The sequence below is a fragment of the Corylus avellana genome, chromosome 10 (assembly GCF_965113065.1).
Source record: "Corylus avellana chromosome 10, dhCorAvel1.hap1.2, whole genome shotgun sequence".
Classification (NCBI taxonomy): Eukaryota; Viridiplantae; Streptophyta; class Magnoliopsida; order Fagales; family Betulaceae; genus Corylus; species Corylus avellana.
This window is the reverse complement of record NC_142499.1, coordinates 8,495,093-8,519,004: the sequence shown is the minus strand read 5'-3', so window position 1 is coordinate 8,519,004 and position 23,912 is coordinate 8,495,093. Positions and strand designations below refer to the sequence as shown.

The 23,912-nt window shown below is 38.9% G+C and overlaps 1 pseudogene; it reads left to right on the top strand.

Moving 5' to 3' along the window:
* The first annotated feature begins 260 nt into the window (after window positions 1-260).
* On the top strand, window positions 261-14,703 carry LOC132162264 (serine carboxypeptidase-like 45; annotated as a pseudogene).
* Window positions 14,704-23,912: the final 9,209 nt, after the last annotated feature.

Sequence of the window (23,912 nt, the reverse complement as noted above, 5' to 3'; positions counted from 1 at the left end):
TTAAACGTAATTAATAACAAATCAAATAAAAAAATATTCACAAATCAAATCCTCATTAATCAAAAGGATTTATATCCTTAATAGATATCATGCAGTAATTGGTAAAGAATTACTGCATTTCTCTTTAAGCATCCATGCATGTTCAAAATTTACTTCATATAGAAGACTGGGGCCTCTATAAGAAGGAGCACCATCAAAGTCTTTCCATCCCATTCTCGATCACTCTCTTCATCTCCATACTCTCTTCATTTCCCTCAATCATGCTGCAGCCTCAACAGTGGTCTGTCATTGGCATCATATGTGTATCTCTCTTGCAAATTTTCATGCCTGTGGAGTGTTTTCCCATAGCTGATAAGATCACAAGTCTGCCAGGGCAGCGCCAAAAGTTGTTTTCCAACAATTCGCAGGCTACATTACTGTAGATGAAAAGCAGCAGAGAGCTCTTTTCTACTACTTTGTTGAAGCTGAAGCACAGCCTGCTTCAAAGCTTCATGTTCTTTGGTTAAATGGAGGTAATTTAATTTGTTCCTTTAACTTGCATTTCCTGTCTCACTCAATGAACTCTAAACTTGCTTTTACATTTCCTCAACATTTTTACTTCTTTTTGGTCTTGCATTTTCTCATTTTGTAGGGCTTGGTTGTTCATCTGTTGGAGCTGGAGCTTTCCTTGAGCATGGCCCCTTTAAACCAAGTGGAGACAATCTACTCAGGAATGAGTATAGTTGGAATAAAGGTCTTTCCAACGTCTAAATGTTGCCTTTTTGTGTGAGAACCACACCACCTCGCTCTGCCATGAGCATTATTTTACCAAATTAAACAAAGTAATGTGGCAATGATGTCCTGTTTTACTTTGTTAGGAAGTGCAACAGTTTGTAGCTAGATTTATTTACTTAGGCTCCATCTGTTTCGACGTAAAATATTTTTTGCAAAAACATTTTTCCTATTTTTCGGTGTTGGTACGACTGAAAACATTTTTGATTGGCCAAGGAATATTTTTTTAAAATTTTTGTAAAATAGTTTCTATTTTTTAAAACCGTAAACTATTTTTGAGTTTAAACATCTCTTTCCACCACGCATTATACCTCTCTCTCAGTTCATTTTTCTCCGTTGGTCGGAATCCACCATTAGCTGCCTTGAAACGCCGCAACCAGAATTCGGCATAATTTGCTATCAGAGTTCTCTGGGGTTTGCCGAAAGTCACTGGCCCTTTTTGGTCGTTGTCGGAGGTCACTGGTTATTGCCCACCGTCATTGATTTCTGTACATGTCAAATGCTGAAAAATGTTTTCGGCCAAAATCACAGTTAAAACTATTTTCCAAAAGAAAACATTTGACGTCAAAATAAACAGAGTCTTAATTATATATGTAGAAGAACAATGGTTAACATCCAAAAAAATATTATAGATGAATGATAAGAGAACATAGAGCCATTATTTACTTGTTAATCCCTCTTTGTTATAGAAGCAAATATGTTGTACCTGGAGTCACCAGCAGGAGTTGGTTTTTCTCTCTGCTAATAAATCATTTTACAACTATGTGAACGATGAGATTACAGGTTTATGCTCTTCCACTTTAATTTTTTTTTTTTATTATTTTTTTTTTATGCACACAATTTTGAAACTGACATTGGGCCTACTTTTCTGAAGCACGAGACAGTCTCATATTCCTGCAAGGCTGGTTTGCTAAATTTCCTGAATACCAAAAGAGAGACTTTTTTATTGGAGGAGAAAGCTATGGAGGTAAATTTCCCGTTTCCTCTCAATGAAGACCATATAAATAATTCTACTATGATGCAAAAGTATCTAGTGATTATTTAATTGATGATTAGCATTTAATTTTTTTAATGGTAATTTCTTAATAACTTTAACGGTTTTTTTGGGGAGGAAAATGCAAAAGTATCTAATCTTATGCAGGGTGGTAGTATGGAGGCCTTGATGTGACTTTTTAAAGTTTTGAGGCGTAAATAAAAATGTAGTTGTATTTCATAAGACTTGAGATGTATTATATAACAAAACTCATGGTCTTATTTTGTGTATAGGTCACCATGTGCCACAACTTGCACAACTCATTGTTCAGTCCAAGGTCAAGATCAACTTGAAGGGGATATCTGTGAGTAGAGCCTGGAAATACGACTTCCATCAAAACTTCAAACTTCTTTTTTTTTTTTCTAAATTTATTTTCTTAAATGGTACAATTGCAGATTGGGAATCCTCTTCTGGAATTAAACACAGATTTGAATTCAGTGGACGAGTATTACTGGTCTCATGGCTTGATATCTGATGGTCTTTATGAACTTCTCACTAAAGTTTGTAATGGTTCTGAGATCTTTAGAGAGGCCATCATAACAAAATCTCTTTCTCCTGCTTGTATTCTGTAGTAATCCAACTTTCAAAAGAACTTAATAACACAGTCGATAGGTACAATGTCCTTAGTAATGACCATGGTTTAGAAAACCAGTCACAAATGGCGACCCTTTATGAACCCATAAGCTCAAGAATTCAAGCTTTGTTATCTCTTCATTCACAACAAAATGCTCTTGGTGAACAGGTAAAAGTTTACCCTCTCTCAATGAGTACGAAAAAAAATGTAAAATCAGTCTCCGTAGTTATATCAATTTGCGATAAGTTTCTGCCGTATAAATGTTCTGAAAGCTCCTCGTGGTATGTAAAATAGGTCACTGCATACACTTCCATCTAAATCTTTGATAGTAACCGTCAAATAACAAACATGTCTTACATAGTTATAGGTAATATGTGTCATAATCTAATTTGCGCTAATGTGGTATTTGACGGTTTTTGTTAAAAAATTAGACTAAAGTTGTTTGCATTTGTTGTTTTTACATACCACACAGAGCTTATTGTAAATCGATGTAATTACATTAAATGATTTTGCATTTATACCAGTATATTTCATATGACTTTTTTCCTTTTCTTTTTCTCTATGCTTACAGCAAGCTTAAGAAAATGAAGATGTATGTCCAGAAGTAACTCTAGCCAAGTATTTGAACAGGAAAGATGTTCAGCAGGCTCTCCATGCCCGGCTTGTTGGAGTCAAGCAATGGACTTTATGCACCAAGTAATAATAATAAAAGAAATGCTAGGAGTACTAAATTTTTTACGAAGAGATGAGTACTAAGATGATGTGAAGCTTATTCATTGAAGATGATCAAAACAGTTAATAACAAAAAATGTTACGGGTACCAATAAATAAGCTCTGCGTTATCTTTGTTAAAGATCTTAGATCGACACTTTGGTAAAGGTGACATCAGAAATCTTTAGGCACTTTGTTTCACCATTTTCATTTCAGGGTTCTAAAGTATGATGATCGAGATAGAGAGATACCTACAATTTATGTGGTGGGCACACTTGTCAAGTCAGGCATTAGGGCGTTGGTGTACAGGTATCATATAGAATAAGCTCTTTATGATCTTCAAGTGTGTTTGGCTTTGAGATTAATTTTGTAGACCAAAAGTTTGATTTTCAAATTAAATTGCAAAAAATGTATCGTGTGAGAGTGTATTTAAAAAAAAAATTATGATTTGAAAAAGTAAGAAAATTTGCGTGTTTTAATCACGGGTAGGAAAAAGCGTTAAAAAAACACACGATTTTAAAGGTTAAGTTGTAATTGTAAAGATCAATTTGTGATTTTTGATGTATGTGATTTTGATGAAATGTGACGGTGGAGATCAAGATGCAGTTCTCCCATTTACTAAGACTCGGAAACTGGTAAATCAATTAGCAAAGTTGTTGGGACTGAATGCAACTGTGCCTTATAGGCCTTGGTTTGAAGGAAAGCAGGTGAATATGTTTTCACATGGACATAAATTTCTTATAAATTTGTTTGTAAAATAAAATAAAATATAAAGGAAGAAATTTAATTACAAGTCAGTTTTAAAAGTGACGTGTTTCATGTGTTCTTAGCATTTGAAAAGAACATATTTTATTAAAATAAATGCTTTTCTGGTCCTTATAGTCTAGGGTTTTGACAAATTGCTTTATGATTTTTTTAAAAACAAGTGATTAACCACTATTTACGGTAAGTAAAAAGGAACAAATTAGTGCTTGCCGTTAGAAAAATTGGCGGAATCAATTAATGTGTGACATCAACACTAATCATACCGGTCAAAAGAAGTCCCCAATGGATAGCTCAATCGGCTATGAACCGCGCTTCATAAAGCGGAGGTCACTACTTCGAATCCCCATCCCTTTTTCCTTGTGTGGACATGTCAAAAAAATAAAAATAAAATAAAAAAAGAGGTGAACAAACCACCTCATGGCCATTGGGGGTGCTTACGCCACCCCCTCATAAAAATAAAATTTTCACCATTTGGGTAGTTGGCCACCCCTATATATTTTATTAATGAATTCTGTCAATTTTTCTAATGGCATGGATTAATTGGTTCTTTTGTGCACTCCAAAGAGTGATTAATTACTTTTTTTAAAACAACACCGAACAAAAATGCATTTATCCTCAGAGATCATTCGCGCTGTTTAAGGCATTTCTTGCCGGGAAACCACTGCGGACATCATGATCATGAACTCATCATCAAAATCATCAGTAATACGTCGGTCTTGTCGTGTCGTGCTTGTTGGACTGCTCTATCGTATTCTATTGTTGTCTCATGTCTGTTTCATTAAATCTTCGAGGATTGTAATCATCGTCAAGTTTTCTTTGGCTGTCCATAAGAAGTAGCTTAATCGACTGAAAATCACGCCTCATAAAGCGAATGTCACTAATTCGAATTCTCGCAAACATGTCAACCAAAAAAAAAAAAAAAAAAAGGTTTCCTTTGGTTGTATGTAAAAGGCAGACCGCCACTAATTCTATGGTGTATTAAAGGTCTCTGTAACTTGTCTTATATTAAGTTAATTCAATATGATAAGTGTTTTGAATAATTTTCTTGGTAAAGAGTAGTAAAGAATCGTAATAATAATAATGAAAAAGAAAAGATAAGAAAGGAAATGAAAAACGCTATGCCGACTTCAAAAACTTCTTTATCACAATTTATGCGGAATTAATACTATGAAGCAATAAACAATTCAATCACCCAAAATATATAAAGCAATAAAGAGGCAGACACAGATATTTTGGTTATGAAGAGGAAACCTTTTAGAAACCGATCTAAAAGTAAAACCTCTCCGGGTAGCCAAACCCAGGAAATCACTATCAAAAGATTATCCAGAGATTACAGACACTAGGAACACCTACAATCCTTTGTAAGACCTTGGCTCTGTAAGATCGACAAGCCTATAACTCGTCTCCTTGCTCACAATCTTCTTCAACGTGATTCTCCTTTACCGGACTCTTCCGATAGACTTCTCAACCGTAGATTTATCAAAGGAATAACTAAAACTCTAAGAGATTCAATTTAACGCTCACCACATATGATCTCTCTTAGCACAACCTTCGACGAACTCTCTAGGGGTGAAAATCCGTGTCTTTCTCTTCTATAATGATGTATATATACACCCGACAAAACCCTAGACCGAACCCGCTTAAAATCACGTTTTTGGGCCTAAAACTTACGGGGTGTCCGGACAGGTTAATAGGCTGTCCGGACAGGGCCTTGAGGTGCAAAAATAGAATTTCTGGAAATGCAGTCCGGACCTGGGGTAGGCCTGTCCGGACAGGGCATGCAATGGGTGAAACAACATTTTGGAAATGCTGTCCAGCCTTGATTAATAGCTCCGATCGATGGGCGTTTGTGGTCCGATTGAGCTAAAATTTTGCAAGGATGTTCATAACACATGAATCTACATTATGAACGGTGGAGATTGGATTCAGAGCATTCTATATCAATGTTTGAGCTGATGAACAGTAGCTTCTGCATTTTAGAACTAAATTAAGCCAACACAAGAACTAACAGGAAAGACATGTGTACTAAAGTAGACCAGTATATTGTTGTTGTAGAGCAATTTTCGATCAAATCAGTCTCAATAAAAATGTTATATCTTGTGATGTCGACATCATAAGGAAATAAATTTGGTGGCATTTAAAGGAATATTCAAAGGACTACAAATTATGGACAATGTTCGAACGTTCTAGCTTTTGGTTGAACGTTCACACTTGAGGTTAAACATTCGGTTAGAGTGTAGAAAACGTTCCATCATAGTGCCAAAATGCATGCAAGGCTTCTATATTCAAATCATTATGCAATAAATCTCATCCTAGGCTCTTTTAGTTTCATAAAAACATAGCAAACTATAATAACTTGCAAGACTAAGAAAACAATAGGTGTTTCAAAACATTTGAAAGCCTTTTTGCTTTTTAAGGAGAATAATAGCACAAACTCATCATGACACTCTAAAACTTTGTAAGAAACATGAAAATCACAAGAATAATATGAAAGCCAACTTAGGTAAGAGGGGTTTACCTTAATGATAGCAAACAACTTCAAAATCTCCTCATTCTCTCTCTAAAATCTCTTTCTCACTCAATGATTAGGGTTGATGTGGTGTAGGGGTGAGATATGAAGTATGGAGTAGGGGTGAGGCATGCCAAAGGCCGAGAAAGTGGATAATTGGTTAAAATTGCTTTTCAGATTGCCATCGAACGTTCGGTGTATTATTACCCAACAGTTCTAGGTTTGCAGGTCGAACTTTTGGTATGGTCCAACCTTGATCGTTCGTGTTAGAGGTTAAGGTCGAACGTTCGGAGGTCTCCCATCAAACTTTCGGCCAAAAGCTAAAGGTTGTATTTTTTGTTGTCTCTCAAATAAATAGGGTTTTAAAACAATTGCAAGTGATAGTAGCATTATAAAAACAGTTATTTTTCAAATGGTTCTATTTCTTGTCGGTTTTGAAATTTCAGGGCATCACAATACTTGTTATAACTAGCCTTGGCCGTATCTTTTGTTTATTATTCATTGGTTTTCAATAAGAAACACTTAAAGGGGTGGTTTTCTATCTATTTTACCTCAAATACTTGATTTATTCTTGGTTTTGGAAGAGTTGTGAGTCTTGTAATACTTTGTCTTTGCCACCTATTGCGCTATGTTGCACCAAGTGTACAACAATATATTTTTGTTGTTTACACTTACAAAACTTTTGTAGTTGACATACCCTTGTACTAGACAAATGACTCGCTTGTCCGCTACCGCAGTAGTTCTCCTAGAACCTCTGAAATTTTTTTTGATTTGATCTCTTTTACAGAAACTTCGATAGGATTCTATTCTTGTTGATGAAAGGTTGTGGTTTACGACAAAGACTCTAAGAGAGAAGCAATGGAAAGCACAAAAACATGAGTTTTCTCTCTTAGCACATGAAGCTAGGGGTAGTGTACAACCGGTTACGGTTAGCGGTTATTGCCCCTAGCCACAATCGCAACTGCCCTAGGCGGTTAGCGATTATTGAAACCCAAACTGCACCGTATAAGTACTTTTTAGGCATGAGCCTTTTGGGACTATCTTTTGCCTTTTTTTATGGCCTATTTTGAATGGTTTTGAACTATTTAGGGTCTATTTTAATGATATTAACATTTTGGTATATATATATATGAAATTTTTAGTAATTTTGATTCAATTCTAGTTAAAGTATGTTTGTTATTACAGAACTAAGGATATATGAATAATTATTTCATTACACTCCTCTATTCTCAATAATAACTATTTCATTTTTTTTAATGAAATACGCATTTCAGTGAATGAAATGAGCCATGAGATAAAGATAGTCTTGAGGTGATTGTAGGTCAATGCACTATGTAAGTATCTTAAATGTCGTTATTATATATTTAACGGTGAACACATGGACAAAGTGCATGTGTAGGCTATCCCAAAATTCAGTTCCACATAAACCTTGTAATCAACGAATGGCCTTAAATCTTTCCAATATGCACCCACTCGTTAATGTCATTTTCAAGACCAGACACTTCTGGGAAGGTGCACACTAATAGGCAATAAACTTATAGATTGCAGAAAACATATAAGACAGTGAAACATGTAATTGTGAGTCCACAAAGAAAAATTAATTTATTGGTAGGGTATGAGTAGGTAGAAACTCCAAACTTGGCCTCTGGCCTCATGTGAACAGAATAAAAGTAGGGATGGATTTTTCAATGAACTTTCAACTATTTGGGGCCTTTTTGGCTTCCCTCTTTCTCTCTCTCTCTTCAAAAGTATGTTTTGGAAAGCAACTTTTGGCTGCCCTAGCAGACTTGTGATTTTATCAGCTAAGGGAAAACACTCCACTGGCATGAAAATTTGCGAGAGATAAACATATGATGCCAATGACAGACCACTGTTGAGACTGCAGCATGATTGAGGGTGTTTAGATTCAATAATGCCGCTCTTCTCACTTGTACAATTCTTAGAACATGCCTTTAAGCTTGCTATGTGTGATTTCGAATGCCATAAAAGGCTTTGACTTTCTTCACTGGACATCAATTGAGTTTTAGATGAGATGGTCAAAGGCCCGATCCAATAAATGGTATCAGAGCCAGGGTCATGGGTTTGAGTCACAGAAACGTCATGTTGAAGGAGGGATTGTTGAGGTTTAATAATACTGCTCTACTCACTTAAACGACTTTTAAAACATGCTTTGCGTAGTGCGATTTTGAATGTTATAAAATAGAAAAATGAAGAGAGTGATTGAGAATCAGAGCATTTGTCGTATGTTATTATAGAAGTGAATTTTGAACATGCATGGATACATATTTAAGACATTCATGTACCAAACCCGCATGCAAGATGGATCTGAAAGCCACATGCATGCAATCTGCATGACTTATGTCCATGGCATCTGCTTGGTGCATAAAGCATATGCTACCATACATGTGTGTTGACTTTCTCCGTGGTTTAGGTTTTCCCAAACAATATAAAGTAATAATACTTTCCTTGATCACTCGGGCAAGCACAGTCGCACGTGTTTGTATGTGATTGGGTAACATCAAGTAGTTAATATTCCTTTATAGTCTTATTTAATAGAGGTGTCAAAAATGACTGGAAAATCAAAACCCGAATCGGGAAACCGGGAAACCGAGAACCCGGTTTCGGTTTTGGTTGCAAAAAAACCAAAAACTGGGGACCCCGGTTCCGGTCCCGGTTTTTGGCACCCGGTAAAAACCGGGAAACCGGAACCGGGTGCATATATATATAAAATAATATATTTTAATATATTTTATATATATATATTAATATATATATATTTAACTTTTGTTTTTTATTTTAGGTTTAGGTTAATTACTTCACGCCTCTCTTTCTCTAAAGTCACTCTTCCGCCTCTCTCTTTCTCTTTCTCTCCCCCCTTCACGCCTCTCTCTCTTTCGCCAATCAATGACTCAATGCCACTCTCTCTTTCACTTCCGACACAATCAGTGCATCACACATGAAGCCTTTTGCAAATTCCAGTGAGCCAGTGCGAGAGACTTGGAGATTTTGCCACCATCAGTGCATCTCGCCAATTAGAGATTTATTTGGTTGCTGAGAAACAGTGTGAAAATTTATTCTTTCTGGCCAATTGTTGCTTATTTTGCTAAATTAATTTGTGGGTTTGGCCAATTGTTGCTTATTTTGCTAAGTTGAGTTGTGGGTTTGGTCGATTGTTGCTTATTTTGCTAAATTAAGTTGTGGGTTTGGCCGATTGTTGCTTATTTTGCTAAGTTGAGTTGTGGGTTTGGCCGATTGTTGCTTATTTTGCTAAATTAAGTTGTGGGTTTGCCGATTGTTGCTTATTTTGTTAAGTTGAGCTGTGGGCTTGGCCAAAAATTGGCTTCTTTGATGTCCGTGTTTGATTGAAGCTATAACAAACAGATAGCTTATTGATAAATTTTAGCTCTAAATTCCCTTAAGTTTTAGTTTTATCATGTTATATTGTTTGTGTTTGTGGTGGAAATAAAAATTAATGGGTAGAAAGTAGTTTAATTTTTGTTTTGCAATTGAATCTTGAATTTTTCTCATCATCAATCAATTTTCTTAAAAAATTGGTTACCGGACCGGGTACAAATCGGAACCGGCCGGTAACTGGGACCCGGTTCCCGGTTCCGGTTTCTCAAAATCAAGAACCGGAGTACCCTGGTTTCAATCTCCGGTTTTGGCCGAAAACCGAAAAAAGGGACCGGATTGAGACCCCTATTATTTAATATTCTCTAACAAGAGTTGATTAATTTAATTAACCATGAGGAACGCGAAAATGTCAATGTCACAACTACTTGACGAGTTGTTCCATGAAAGTACTCTCGTAAAATACTATTAAAAAAGAAATTATTTAGGGCATGTGAATCGCTTTATTTTATTTATTCTGATTTTTTATTTGATTTCATGAAATATTTTTACAATTAAGGTCAATAAATTTATAACTAATTTGCCTTTCCTGGTACAAGTTGAAAGTGTTAGATAATCCTATCATAAAGATTAGGGAAATTATATCTAAAATCCTTAGGTAAACGCGCTTTTTTAAAAAACTCTCTGGGTATTTTTTTTTGGAAATTTAGGCCCTGGGTAACTCGAAACTACTAGAAAACTCCCTACCGTCAATTTTTGTTAACTTCCGTTAGTCTATTCAAAACTCACCGTTTTATCTGATTAAAATATTATTTTTTTATTAATTTAATTTAAAAAATTCAATTTTAAAAAAAATAAATAAATAAAAATTGAACCACCACCCCTCCAACCCCTATGGGGTGGCCGCAAGCCACCCCAGGGGTGGGCGAACCACCCCTGGGTGGCTTGCGGCCACCCCCAGGTGGTTTGGGGTGGCCTGCGGGCCACCCCAAACCACCCATGGGGTGGCTCGAGCCACCCCATGGGTGGAAAGTGGGTTCTGAGTTTTGTGGCAGCGGCGGTTCTTCTTCAGTTAACTCATTTGGTGCCTTGAAAGTTCTAAAATTCGAGCGTATGGCAAAGTGGGAGGAATGGGTTTTTTTTGGTGCTGAAAATGGAGGTGTAGCTTTTTCTCAACTAGAAGAGCTTTATATCGAGGATTGCCCAAAGTTAAAAGGAGGATTGCCCGTCCATCTTCCTTCTTTAACCAAACTTCAGATTTATAATTGTCAGGGGCTGGTGGCTCCACTCCCAAAGACTCCTGCTATTTGTGAAATGCAACTAAGCAATTGTAATGAGATACAGTTTAAGGAATTGCCAACCGGAATGCAAATGCTCGTTATTGATGGATTTTCCCAACGAGAGGGAATAATAGACTCCAATTGCTGTCTTCAAGTGTTAGAAATCCGTGCTTGTTCATTTAATTCCCTTTTTAAGGATGGCCTTCCCTCTACTTTAGAAACCCTCGACATATCGAGCTGTTCCTCACCTGGGGGTGGCCGCAAGCCACCCCAGGGGTGGTTCGCCCACCCCTGGGGTGGCTTGCGGCCAACCCATAGGGGTTGGGGGGGGGGGGGTGGCCAGGGGTGGCGGTGCCACCCCTGGCCACCCTTCAAATTTTTTTTTTTTTTTTTTTTTTTTTTTTTTTTTTTTAAGATTGAATTTTTTAAATTAAATTAATAAAAAAATAATATTTTAATCAGATAAAACGGTGAGTTTTGAGTACACTAACGAAAGTTAACAAAAATTGACGGTAGGGAGTTTTTTAGTAGTTTCGAGTTACCCAGGGACTAAATTTTCAAAAAAAAATACCCATGGAGTTTTTTAAAAAAGCGCGTTTACCTAAGGATTTTAGATATAATTTCCCTAAAGATTAAAGTGAATTCGAAATTATGCCTTCGACAAATCAGGTCTTTATTGTCTATTTTTAAATTTATTTTAATCTAGTCATAATATATTATTTTATAGCAAATTTTTTATCTTTAATTTGTAAATATTTTAAATTATAAATGCATACTATAAAATATGCATTTAAATGTGAAAAAAAATAGAATTAGAAAAATTAATTGAATCTCAAAAAGGAGCGATAAATAAATTTGTTAAAAGCAATGAACAAAACATAATAAAGGATAATTTAGGTGAAAAACTCATAAATCAACAAGAAATTCATCAAAAATAGTTAGAAAACTATGAAATAATACAACAAAAATATGACATTGAAAATAATGATAATCATGTTCAAATATGTAACATAACAATTTTGAAAGTGTTAAAAATTAAAATTGACAAAATCATACCTGAGATTAACAATGCTGCAAGAAAGATTAAATGGATTAGTTATATTATCAATTGAAAAGAGGAATATTAGAAAAACTTGAATAAAAAACGTAATCAGTAATTTTGCATCCAAAAAAGTGAGAAGAATGATTTTTAAATAAAAATATAATATTAATATTAAAATAAATATTGTTTAATTAATATTTCAATTAAGGAAAATGTCTATCTTAAACTTGTCATCTTACACCTCAAAATGTATCAAGCCAGCCTTGGCTAGACTATGGAATAAGCTGAAGAGCTTGTACATGAATGAGTTCCTCACTAACGGGTTGTATTTGAAGCAATGATCATACACTCTTTAAGATGAAGAAATATATGCCTATTTGTGATCATCTTGATCTTTTCAATAGAATTATTTTAGATATGAAAATATTGATATTAAAGTGATGATGAGGATCAACCCCTGATTTTGCCATGTTCGCTAAGTGATTTCTTTGATAATTTCATCAATTCAATGTTGTACAGCAAAAGAGATACCATCTCCTTAGCAGACATTAAGTCTACGTTGAATTCTATGGAGTTAAGGACAAGATTGAATGAAAATGTATTGAAAATATGATGTAGGGTGAAACGGGTGGAACTTACCCCTGCAGACTTCAATAATGAGGATGTGAATTCAAGGACAAATTATCTCCAACCTAGGAAGGATGATGTAGACTAGAAAGCTAATGATTTCATAAAAAGGGTTTTGTCTGCAACTTCATCTGAGACTCATCCGAACGGAAAAAGTGAACTAATTATTATTTAATTTTTATCAATAAGATTATTCAGACCTGAGTTTCTTCAATATTTTCCTTCAAACCCTAGAGAGTATCTAGCGTTTAGAAAATATTTCTTAGATTCTTCGATCGTGTCAAGATCTTAGGAGTATTTATCTCTTCTTCTTGCTATTATTCTTGCATCTCACGAAGTCACGCTGTATCAGTTGGTATCAGACCCCAAGTTACTTTTCATGAATGAGGAGGGGCAACCGTTGTGCAGACATTAACGAAGTTTAGAGGAAGTTTCCTACGACACAAGCTCATATTATTCCACGGGAAGTAGACGTCAAGCTCAAAACCCCGGACTTCCAAGTTTGCTTGCAACCCGAAGAGCTCCTTATTAAAGAAAAGATAGAAAGGTCCGACAAAAAGAAAGTGCCTAGAGAGGCGGCTGAGATGAAGAATCAATCGGCGACTCATTGGTGAAAAAACGCTTAACGACTCCAAAAACTTGTTTATCACAATTTATGCGGAATTAATACTATGAAGCAATAAACAATTCAATCACTAAAATATATAAAGCATAAAGAGGCAGACACAGATATTTTGGTTACAAAGAGGAAACCTTTTAGAAACCGATCTAAAAGTAAAACCTCTATGGGGCAGCCAAACCCAGAAAATCACTATCAAAAGATTATCCATAGATTACAGACACTAGGAACACTTACAGCCCTTTGTAAGACCTTGGCTCTGTAAGATCGACAAGCCTACAACTCGTCTCCTTACTCACAATCTTTTTCAGCATGATTCTCCTTTACTAGACCCTTCCGATAAACTTCTCAACGGTAGATTTATCAAAGGAATAACTGAAACTCTAAGAGATTCAATTTAATGCTCACCACATAGGATATCTCTTAGTACATCCTCTGACGAACTCGCTGGGGATGAAAATCCGTACCTCTCTTTCTATAGAGGTGTATCCCTAGACCTAGAACATAGTTTGAAATCATTTAAAACTGTTACAGGTACGGGGTGTCCGAACAAGGTAAGTGCATTTCTGGAGAGGTCCTTGCGAGCAAGCAAAAACATGCTTGTTAGAATTGATGTCCGGACAACCTAGCAAGATATTTAGTCAATCCTTAATCAACAGCTTCGATCGATGAGTGTTTGTGTTCCGATTGAGCTGAAACTTTGCAAGGACATTCATGACTCATGAATCCACATTATGAACGGTGGAGATTGGATGCTGAGCATTCTATATCAGTGTTTGAGCCTGTGGACAATAGCCTCTGTATTTGGGAACCGAATTAAGCCAACACAAGAACTAACAATTGGCAACGCATAGAGGAGCAATTGGAGGCTATGAGTGGACAAATAGAGACCCTCACTAACCAATTGGACAACATGGGGGGTCTTAACGTTCGTCACCATCAACCAACTCCACGTTTTGTGGATGAGGATGACGTGGTTACCTGTAGTAGGGCACGATCTCAACAGAGGAAGGCATGTTTTGATGTGGGGAGTCCGCGATAAGCCAACTTGAACGTTATTCGCGATCCTCAAATCCATCAACCGAATCCATATTATGTGGAGGAGGAGGGTGAATCAATTGATGAGGAGTTCTAGGAATCTGAGTTCATTAATGAGGAGTTCAAGCATGGAGATGTTCATGAATGTTGAGCATGATGATGTTGAAGATCCTTCACAAGGATTCGTGGATTAGGATTCTTCACCAACCTATGATGGCGATATCAACTACGAAGATCGGGTGAAAGGTTCTTTGTCTTGTGACCGTGAAAATGGTTTTGTCGTAGATTGGGACACCTATCCCGACAAAGAGGAGTCATTAGAAAAGTTAAATCTCTCGGATACTATTGACAATTTTGCTAATGAGAGTTTTACACACCAGTAGCTTGATAAGAGCCTCGAGGATAAAGCCTTCGATATGAGTGTTGCGCCAATTCACTATATTGATTTCATTGGGGTAGATGCTATTTTGTCGAATTCTTCTAACTAAATTTGTGATGAGATTTGTGTGGCGGAGGAGAATGTTCTATCAAAAGTTGATGGTGGCGTTGCTAATTCTTTGAAGATTTTCATGGCATATGGGAAATACAAGGTACGAGAAGAGCACGACGAACCTGGCGCTTAGCAAGGTGATGTGCGAGGCATTCAAGATAATCATCACAGCCTCCCGATGATTAGGGGCATCACAAGTAATGTGGAGTGTCGCCTTGTTATGATTTTGAGGAAGGGAGAATGGAACGAATTAACAGGACACCCAAAGGACCGTGGAAAGAACCATCCAAATTCGAGGACGAATTCTCTCCAGCAGAGGGAAAAGGATGTAGGGGAAACAAGTGAAACTTACCCCTATGGACTTCAATAATGAGGATGTGAATTCAAGGACGAATTCTCTCCAACCTAGGGAGGATAATGTATACCGGAAAGTTAAGGATTTTATAAAAAGGGTTTCGCCTGCAACTTCTTTTGAAGCCTGTCCTGACAGGAAGAGTGAAGTTTCTTCCCGAGAGACTCGTATAGAGTCTCGTCCGAAGACCGTCCGGACGCAACTAAACCCGAGAGCCTCGTCTGAAGTTCTCTTTCGGAGACCGTCTGGACGCCTATGTTTATTTACAGTTTTCATGTTTTATTTCAGTGACCGTCCAGACGGTGTTATGTTCCATCCAGACGGCCATCGTAAAATTGCAGTTCGACTTAATTTTGTATTATTATTAGGTTTAGGGTTTGGGGGCCTATATTTACAAGTTTTATAGACTCTAGAACGTAGCTTTAGATTATTATTCAGTTTTTATCAATAAGATTACTCATAGTTGAGTTTCTTCATTTTTTTCCTTCAAACCCTAAGGAGTATCTAGCATTTAGATAAGATTTCTTAGATTCTTTGATCGTATCAAGATCTTAGAAGTATTTATCCCTTCTTCTTGCTGTTATTCTTGCATCTCATGAAGTCACGCAACATCAAAATCAGGTAGAGGATTTATTTGTTAATGGTAGTTTGGAAGGTTCCTCTAATTTTAGAGGTCAATCCAATGAGAGAGACCCAGGTAGAGGAAAATCAAGGGGGCGATTGCAATCCAAGTCAAAAAAGAAAGTTAAGTGTTACTACTGCAAAAAATATGAGCATTACAAATCTAAGTATTCGAAGCTAAAGAATAAAGTGGAAGGTGATAAGCAATTTTTCTCTTCTTTTCCTAGTGTTATTGGAGAAAAATATGCGGATTCAGATACCAACTATTTGTATTAGTTGTTTTAATGACCTGCAGGTCCTTGATACTACATCTACATTTCATATATCCTATAAGAGGGATTGGCTTACTGCCTATAAGTTAGTCAATGTTGGTTTAGTTTTGATTGGAAACAATGTTGTTTGGAAGATTGTTTGTATTGGTGTAATCAAAATAAGGATGCATGGCAGGATTGTTAGGACTTTGACGAATGTCCAACATATACCAGATTAGAAGAAAAATCTTACTTCTTCTAATCTGGCTTACTGCCTATAAGTTAGTTAATGTTGGTTTAGTTTTGATTGGAAACAATGTTGCTTGGAAGATTGTTTGTATTGGTGTAATCAAAATAAGGATGCATGGCAGGATTGTTAGGACTTTGACGAATGTCCGACATATACCAGATTAGAAGAAAAATCTTACTTCTTTGAACACTCTAAACTCCATTGGATACAAGTATTCCGGTAGAGATGGAGTCATTAAAGTTAGTAAAGATTCATTGGTTGTGATGACAGGTAATAAAGTTTAATTTATGACATCTACTTTCTTCAAGGTAGTACGGTGATAGGTTCAGTTGTTGTGTCTTCTTCAAATGATCCAGATTTAGATACTACCCAATTACGACATACGCATTGACTCTTGAGTGAGAGTGGTATGACAATCTTGAGCAAATGGGGTTTGCTTTGTAACCAGAAGACATGATCGCTTGACTTTTGTGAGCATTGTGGAGTGGTGTCGGTACCTCATGCATTTTTCTTGGCTTGGGAGGGTAGAAGTTGAACCTATTGGGGGTTTAGGCTTTAAGTTTGAGGTTATATGAGTTATAGGGTTTAGTCTATCTCTCTTACCTCTGCCATGGTTAAACCCCTAACAACGTACACATCGTAGCATATGCTTTATGCACCAAGTAGATTCCATGGACATGATAAGTCTTGCACGATTGCATGTGGCTTAGTTGAGATCCATCTTGGTATGTAATGAGATGCCTCCAGGCATGTTCAAAATTCACTTCATATAGAAATTAGAAGTAGAAAGGTAAAAGAAGGGGGCCACCGAGAGACAAGACTTGATATTGATAAGCCACGCACACACAACAACTTTTTCGTTGTCTATAATAAAGTAGAAGCACCATCAAAGTTGTTGAGATAAAATAATTATAGGATCACAAATGAAGTAGAAAAATAACATAATAATAAAATAACTGTTGGGTCATGAACTAGCTTACCATTTATTGAGCAGTCCTTGGGCCCAGCCAGAGGAGGCCCAAGTCCGAGACCTACTCTAAAGGCCCAAGTCCGAGACCTAATCAAGTGATCCGAGACGAGACCTACTCATGTTATCCGAGACCACAAATCCGAGGCAACCTCTAGCCGAAACTAAAAAGTCCGAGAATAACTCAGGACATGTAAGTTTCAGTAAAGGGAATAACTCTGATATCTCAAAAGATATTATAATTGATCCTCTGATCTCAAGTCGCTTAAATCGTGGAAGAACTAACAAACATAATCTTTTCATTCAAATGTTTGTTTAGCCGATATCAAGGGATAAGATTCCTTAATAAATGGGAAATCAGATTTTCTCCAATGCCTATAAATACAAGTCATATGATCAAAGCAAAGGTAATCACAACTCTCATAACTTGAGCTCTGTAGTTGTTACTATTATCCTTTCCCATTCTGACTTAGGCATCGGAGTGCTCACGCCGGCTCACCCCCGGTCACTTCGATCCTTCTCTTCTTCTTTGTTGTGCAGTCAAATTGTTCGGGTGTTGGTCCAATTCAAGCTCGGCAAGCGTGCCACGTCATCTTTTGGAAAACTGTGCATTAACAGTTTGGCGCCGTCTGTGGGAACTTCGTTTTCATCAGTTCTCTACTAATCTAAAATGGTGACTACCCGTTCCACTGCTGCAGCCTCCAACGTACCACCACCATTCGATCTAGCCAAATTCATGAAGCAGATGTCTGAATCTATGAAGGTTCTGAAAAAGCAGAATGAAGACCTGGCTGTAAGGCTCACAGCTGCTGAGGGCCGGAATAGCCAGAGGGATCAAGAGCGAGCACGAAGGCGTGAAGAACGGAGTGAGAGGGAAAGGCGAAGGGAGATTCGTGATGGGAAGCGAACTGCAGGTTCCCATCGCGATGAGGAAGCAAGTTCAGTCCAAGCTAGCCATCATACTACTGTCCAGAATGAGGAGCATCGTGAGCAGCAGAACCCAGAGAGGTCTCAGCATACTAGGCCTCGAAGGGAGCAATTTCAAGGGCGAAATGAGGCCCAGATGAGTGCTGACATGGAAGATTTAAAGAAGAAGTACGAAGAACTAACTCGCAAGCTGGCAGAAAAGGATGGAAGAACCCCTGCTTCGGGGCTTATGGATAACACCGACCTGCCTTTCACTGATCGAGTGTTAAGTTTCCCTTTGCCTGAAAACTTCAAGATGCCTCGCGTCAAGGAGTTTAACGGTAGTGGCGACCCTTCTGAACATATGGAAAGCGTCCGTGTTCACTTTTCCCTTCATAGGTTTCCAGATGAAATAGCATGCAGAACCTTTCCTCTTACGCTGGAAGGAGATGCTCAGGACTGGTTTGCCAGATTGCCTGCCAAGTCGATAGATAGTTTCAAAGAACTTGGAAGTCTCTTTTTAAGCCAATTCCTGGCTACCAAGAAGAGAAGGAAGCACTCGGCTTGCTTACTATCATTACGTCAAGGGAAGGAAGAAAGCCTGAAGGATTTCATGCATAGGTTCAATAAAGAAAAATTGTTAGTAGATAACCCGGGGGATCAAACGGTATTATCCGCATTATGGCATGGAGTCAGGCCAAACGGGCCTCTAATGGCCGAAGTATCGAAAAGTTCCACAAAAATAACTCTTCCCGAGTTTATCGCCAAAACATAAGAGTATATTAATCAGGAGGAAATGATTAAGGCTCTCACGAAAGGTCAGGAGGAAGAAGACCGGGAGAAGGAGGACACTAAAAAGGAAGAGGACGCCAAAAAGGAGCCACCTATAGCATCCACTCCGAAGGAAGAAAGGTTTCAAAAGAGAGTAATAAAGAAGACTGTACCATCAGTCCCAAAGACAGAACCCCGGCGACGTGAAGATCGAAGGTTCACACTTTTGAATGCCAGGGTCAACGAAGTGTTTATGGAAATCAGAAGAGACCAAGCTTTCAGGTGGCCAAGTAAGTTGCGGGGTGATCCGAGGAAGCGAGATCGGACGAAGTTCTGCGAGTACCACAATGATCACGGACATTTGACGGAAGACTGCATAACCTTGCGGCAGGAAATCGAAACTTTCATTAGAAATGGAAGGCTGGTAAGATTCCTAGCAGGGGAAAGGAACCAAGGCGCGGAGCACCAACAGCTTCTCCTATTAGATGGAAACCGAGCTGGAGGGGCACGAGAGCCGAGACGTGATCTGGATGATGGTCCTAGAGAAGATCCGAGACCCCCTCGGGATCAAGGAGTAGTAGGAGAAATCCATACTATTGCCGGAGGAATAGCTGGTGGAGGACAGTCTAATTCGGCCAGGAAAGCCCATGTTAGGAAGACACAGACCGTGGAAGTCTTTACAGTGCAGAGACCGTCCAAAGTTGCAAAAAAGGATTCAGTGATCCTTTCTTTCTCTGAAGAGGACGCTAGGGGGGTAATGCAACCCCATGATGATCCGCTAGTTGTAACTGTAATAGTGGCCAACCATATGATCCACAGAATTCTGGTGGACAATGGAAGCTCGGCTGATATACTGTACTGGCCAGTTTTTAAGCAAATGGGTATCGATCGTGATAGGGTCACACCATTTAGCTCTCCCCTGGTTGGATTTGCAGGAGAGCAGGTCCAGCCGATTGGTCTTATTTCACTCCCCGTAACGGCAGGAACAACACCTAAGCAGAAAACTGTGATGGTAGATTTTTTGGTTATTGACCGACCAGGTGCCTACAATGCCATTGTCGGTAGACCTGCTTTGAATAAGTTAAAGGCCGTAACTTCGACATACCACTTGATGATGAAGTTCCCGACAGAAGGAGTCGGAGAAGTGAAGGGAGATCAGACCCAGGCGAGAAGATGTTACAATACGTCTCTCAGGAGGGTCTCGGATCCGACTCCTATTGTAATTGGTACAGTAGGTGGGAATAACAGGAATGACCCAAAGGGGGAACCAGCTGAACCTCTGAAGGATGTGGTAATAAGTGGAGACAAGACTTTGAAGATTGGGACGCAACTCAGTCCCTGAATCCGAGACGGCCTCATCATCTTCCTAAGAAGGAATTTAGAAGTTTTTGCGTGGACTCACGAAGACATGCCAGGAATTGATCCTGAAGACATCCTCCACCAGCTAAATGTGGATCCAAGTGTGAAACCAGTAAAGCAAAAAAGAAGAAAGTTCGCCCCTGAACGGAATGAGGCCATAGCAGAAGAAGTAGAGAAGCTTCTCAAGGCTCGTTTCATTGAAGAAGTATATTATCCCGATTGGTTGGCTAACGTAGTATTGGTCAAGAAGTCCAATGGGAAATGGAGGATCTGCGTGAATTTCACTGACCTCAATAAAGTTTGCCCAAAAGACAGTTTCCCGTTACCTCGCATTGATGCATTGGTGGATTCAACGGCTGGATATGGATTACTCAGCTTCATGGGCGCCTTCTCTGGTTATAACCAGATATACATGCATCCCGAAGACCATGAGAAAACTGCGTTCATAACTGACCATGGCTTGTACTGTTATAAAGTCATGCCCTTCGGTTTGAAGAATGCAGGAGCAAGATACCAGAGGCTGGTAAACAACATGTTCCGAGACCAGATCGGACGCAATATGGAAGTATACGTCGATGACATGCTAGTCAAGAGTGTGCTGCCATAGGACCACATACTCGACTTACAAGAGGCGTTCACAACCTTGAAGAAGTACGGGATGAAGTTGAATCCCTCAAAATGTGCATTCGGAGTTTCATCAGGAAAGTTCCTCGGTTACATGGTATCCAGCCGAGGAATAGAAGCCAATCCTGAAAAAAATACAAGCTGTCTTGGATATGCAATCTCCGAGAAACTTGAAACAGCTTCAGCAATTGACAGGAAGGGTGGCGGCACTAAATCGGTTCATTTCACGATCGACCGATAAGTGTCTTCCGTTTTTCAAAGTCTTGCGAAAGGCCTTTGAATGGACAGACGAATGCGAAGAAGCCTTCAGACAGTTGAAAGAATACCTGATGAGCCCACCTTTGCTGAGCCAGACAATTCCTGGGGAGGTACTATATTTGTATTTAGCCGTGTCCCAAACGGCTGTCAGTGCTGCGTTAATTCGAGAAGAAGAAGGAATTCAAAAGCCTGTATACTTCACAAGTAGAGCTTTGAGGGGCGCTGAAGAAAGATATCCCCAGATGGAAAAACTGGCTTTTGCCTTGGTTATAGCCTCCAGGAAGCTCCGACCCTACTTCCAAGCTCATACTATCAGGGTGTTGACTGAATACCCTTTGAAGAAAGTATTGAGAAAGCTAGATCTGTCGGGAAGATTAGCTAACTGGGCTATTGAGCTGGGAGAATTTGATATCGAGTTTCTCCCTCGGAATTCTCTCAAGGGCGACACTGGCTGATTTTCTGGCAGAATTCACTAATTTGCCAGACATCACTATCTGGCCAAGTGATGAAACCTGGGTAATTTATGTGGATGGATCATCTACGAAAAAGCATGGTGGAGTAGGGATAGTAATGATTACTCCCGATGGGGAAGAGTTATGCAGTGCATTAAAGTTGAAGTTCAGAACAACGAATAACGAGGCCGAGTACGAGGCAGTCTTGGCAGGACTCGGTTTAGCTCTTGAAATGGAAGCCAAACTTGTCGAAATACGGAGTGACTCCCAGGTCATTGTATGGCACATCCGAGGGGAATTCGAAGCCAAGGGAGACAAGATGAAGTTATACTTATCTAAGGTGCAGGATTTGCAAGCTTTATTTGAGAAATTTAGCATTGTGAAAATTCCGAGACCAGAGAATGAAAGAGCAGACCAGTTGGCCCGAATGGCCTCAACGGCTAGTAAAGAGATTGAAGCCGAGACTCCTATCCAAATTCTTCCACAGTCATCAGTTACCGAGACGGTGTCAGTCTCGACAGCCGAGACCATACCTAATTGGCAGCTAGAAATCGTGGAATACCTGGAAAGAGGAATACTTCCTTCAGATAAAAAACTGGTTATCCGATTGAAGGTAAGAGCAGAAAGGTTTACAATGATAAATGGAGTCCTTTACAAAAGGGGTTTCACGTTGCCACTCTTAAAATGTGTTTCGAAGGATGAAGGAGATTATATCCTTAGAGAGATCCATGAAGGGGTCTGTGGAAGCCATTCTGGAGCCAGAATATTGGCACATAAAGCAGTTCGAGCAGGTTTCTATTGGCCCAACATGAATCGGGACTCGGCAGATATAGTCAGAAATTGTGACAAGTGCCAGCGATTCGCTAACGTCACTCATCAACCGCCTGAGGACCTGAGTGCAATCTCTTCACCTTGGCCCTTCTCCCAATGGGGGGTAGATATAGTAGGACCATTGCCTCGGAGCAGGGGAAATGCACAGTTCGTGGTTGTTGCTGTAGATTATTTCACCAAGTGGGCAGAGGTTGAAGCCTTAGTGAATATCACAGCCAAAACAATAGAACGATTTTTATAGAAGAACATCATATGTCGGTATGGCATTCTCCATGCTTTTATCACGGATAATGGCAAGCAATTTGACTGCAACTCATTCCGAGCTTGGTGTGCCCAGCTGCGAATAAGGAACTATTACTCGTCTCCAGGGCACCCCCAGGCAAATGGGCAGGTAGAGGCCACCAACAAAAAAATTTTCAAGATCTTGAAGAAGAAGCTAGATGATCAGAAAGGAAACTAGGCAGAAGATTTGCCAGAAGTTTTGTGGGCATACCGAACGACCAAGAGAATTCCAACCGAAGAGACACCATATGCCTTAGCATTCGGAACTGAGGCAGTCATTCCAGCCGAGGTAGGCTCAGGCAGTTATCGCGTAGAGACCTTCCAATCCGAGACTAATAACGAGGGGTTACAGCTGCACTTGGATTTGCTACAAGAGAAGCGGGATCAAGCCCAAGTGGCTATGGCAGCATATCAGGCAAGAGTGACTCGTTATTTCAACAAAAAGGTCAAGCCTCGGAGCTTCAAAGTTGGAGATATGGTTCTACGTAAAGCTACTTTGGCGACCAAGGACCCGGCTGAGGGAAAGCTGGCTCCTAATTGGGAAGGACCTTATAGGGTGATTGAGTGCAAAAGAGCAGGAGCATACCACTTGGAAGATTCCAAAGGTAAGGCTCTTCCGAGGCCTTGGAATGCTGAGCACCTTAAAAAGTACTATGTCTAAAATGCTGCGATATGTAATTTGTTCGTCATTTCATTACTTTATTTCAATGAATAAAAGTATCTCGGAGTTATGCAGCATATAAGGTTCATATGTACAAATTAAATGATTTCATTAATCTTGGAGAAGACGGCTGAAAAGGTGCTTCCGAGCAGGATGCAACCAAAAGAAGCATTCTCTTAAAAGAACTCTCCGAGACCTAACTCGGAGTAACATAAAAGAACTCTCCGAGACCTAACTCGAAGTAACATGAAAGAACTCTCCGAGACCTAACTCGGAGTAGCATAAAAGAACTCTCCGAGACCTAACTCGGAGTAGCATAAAAGAACTCTCCAAGACCTAACTTGGAGTAGCATAAAAAAAACTCTCCGAGACCTGACTCGGAGTAGGAATCCGACTCTACGAGACAGAAACTCGTTATAGTGTAACTACGGCTAAAATAAAGTCTCCAAGACATGATCCGGAGAAATATAGTTATAAGCTTCTTTAACTACCTTAGGCAACAAACAAAAATCAGAAA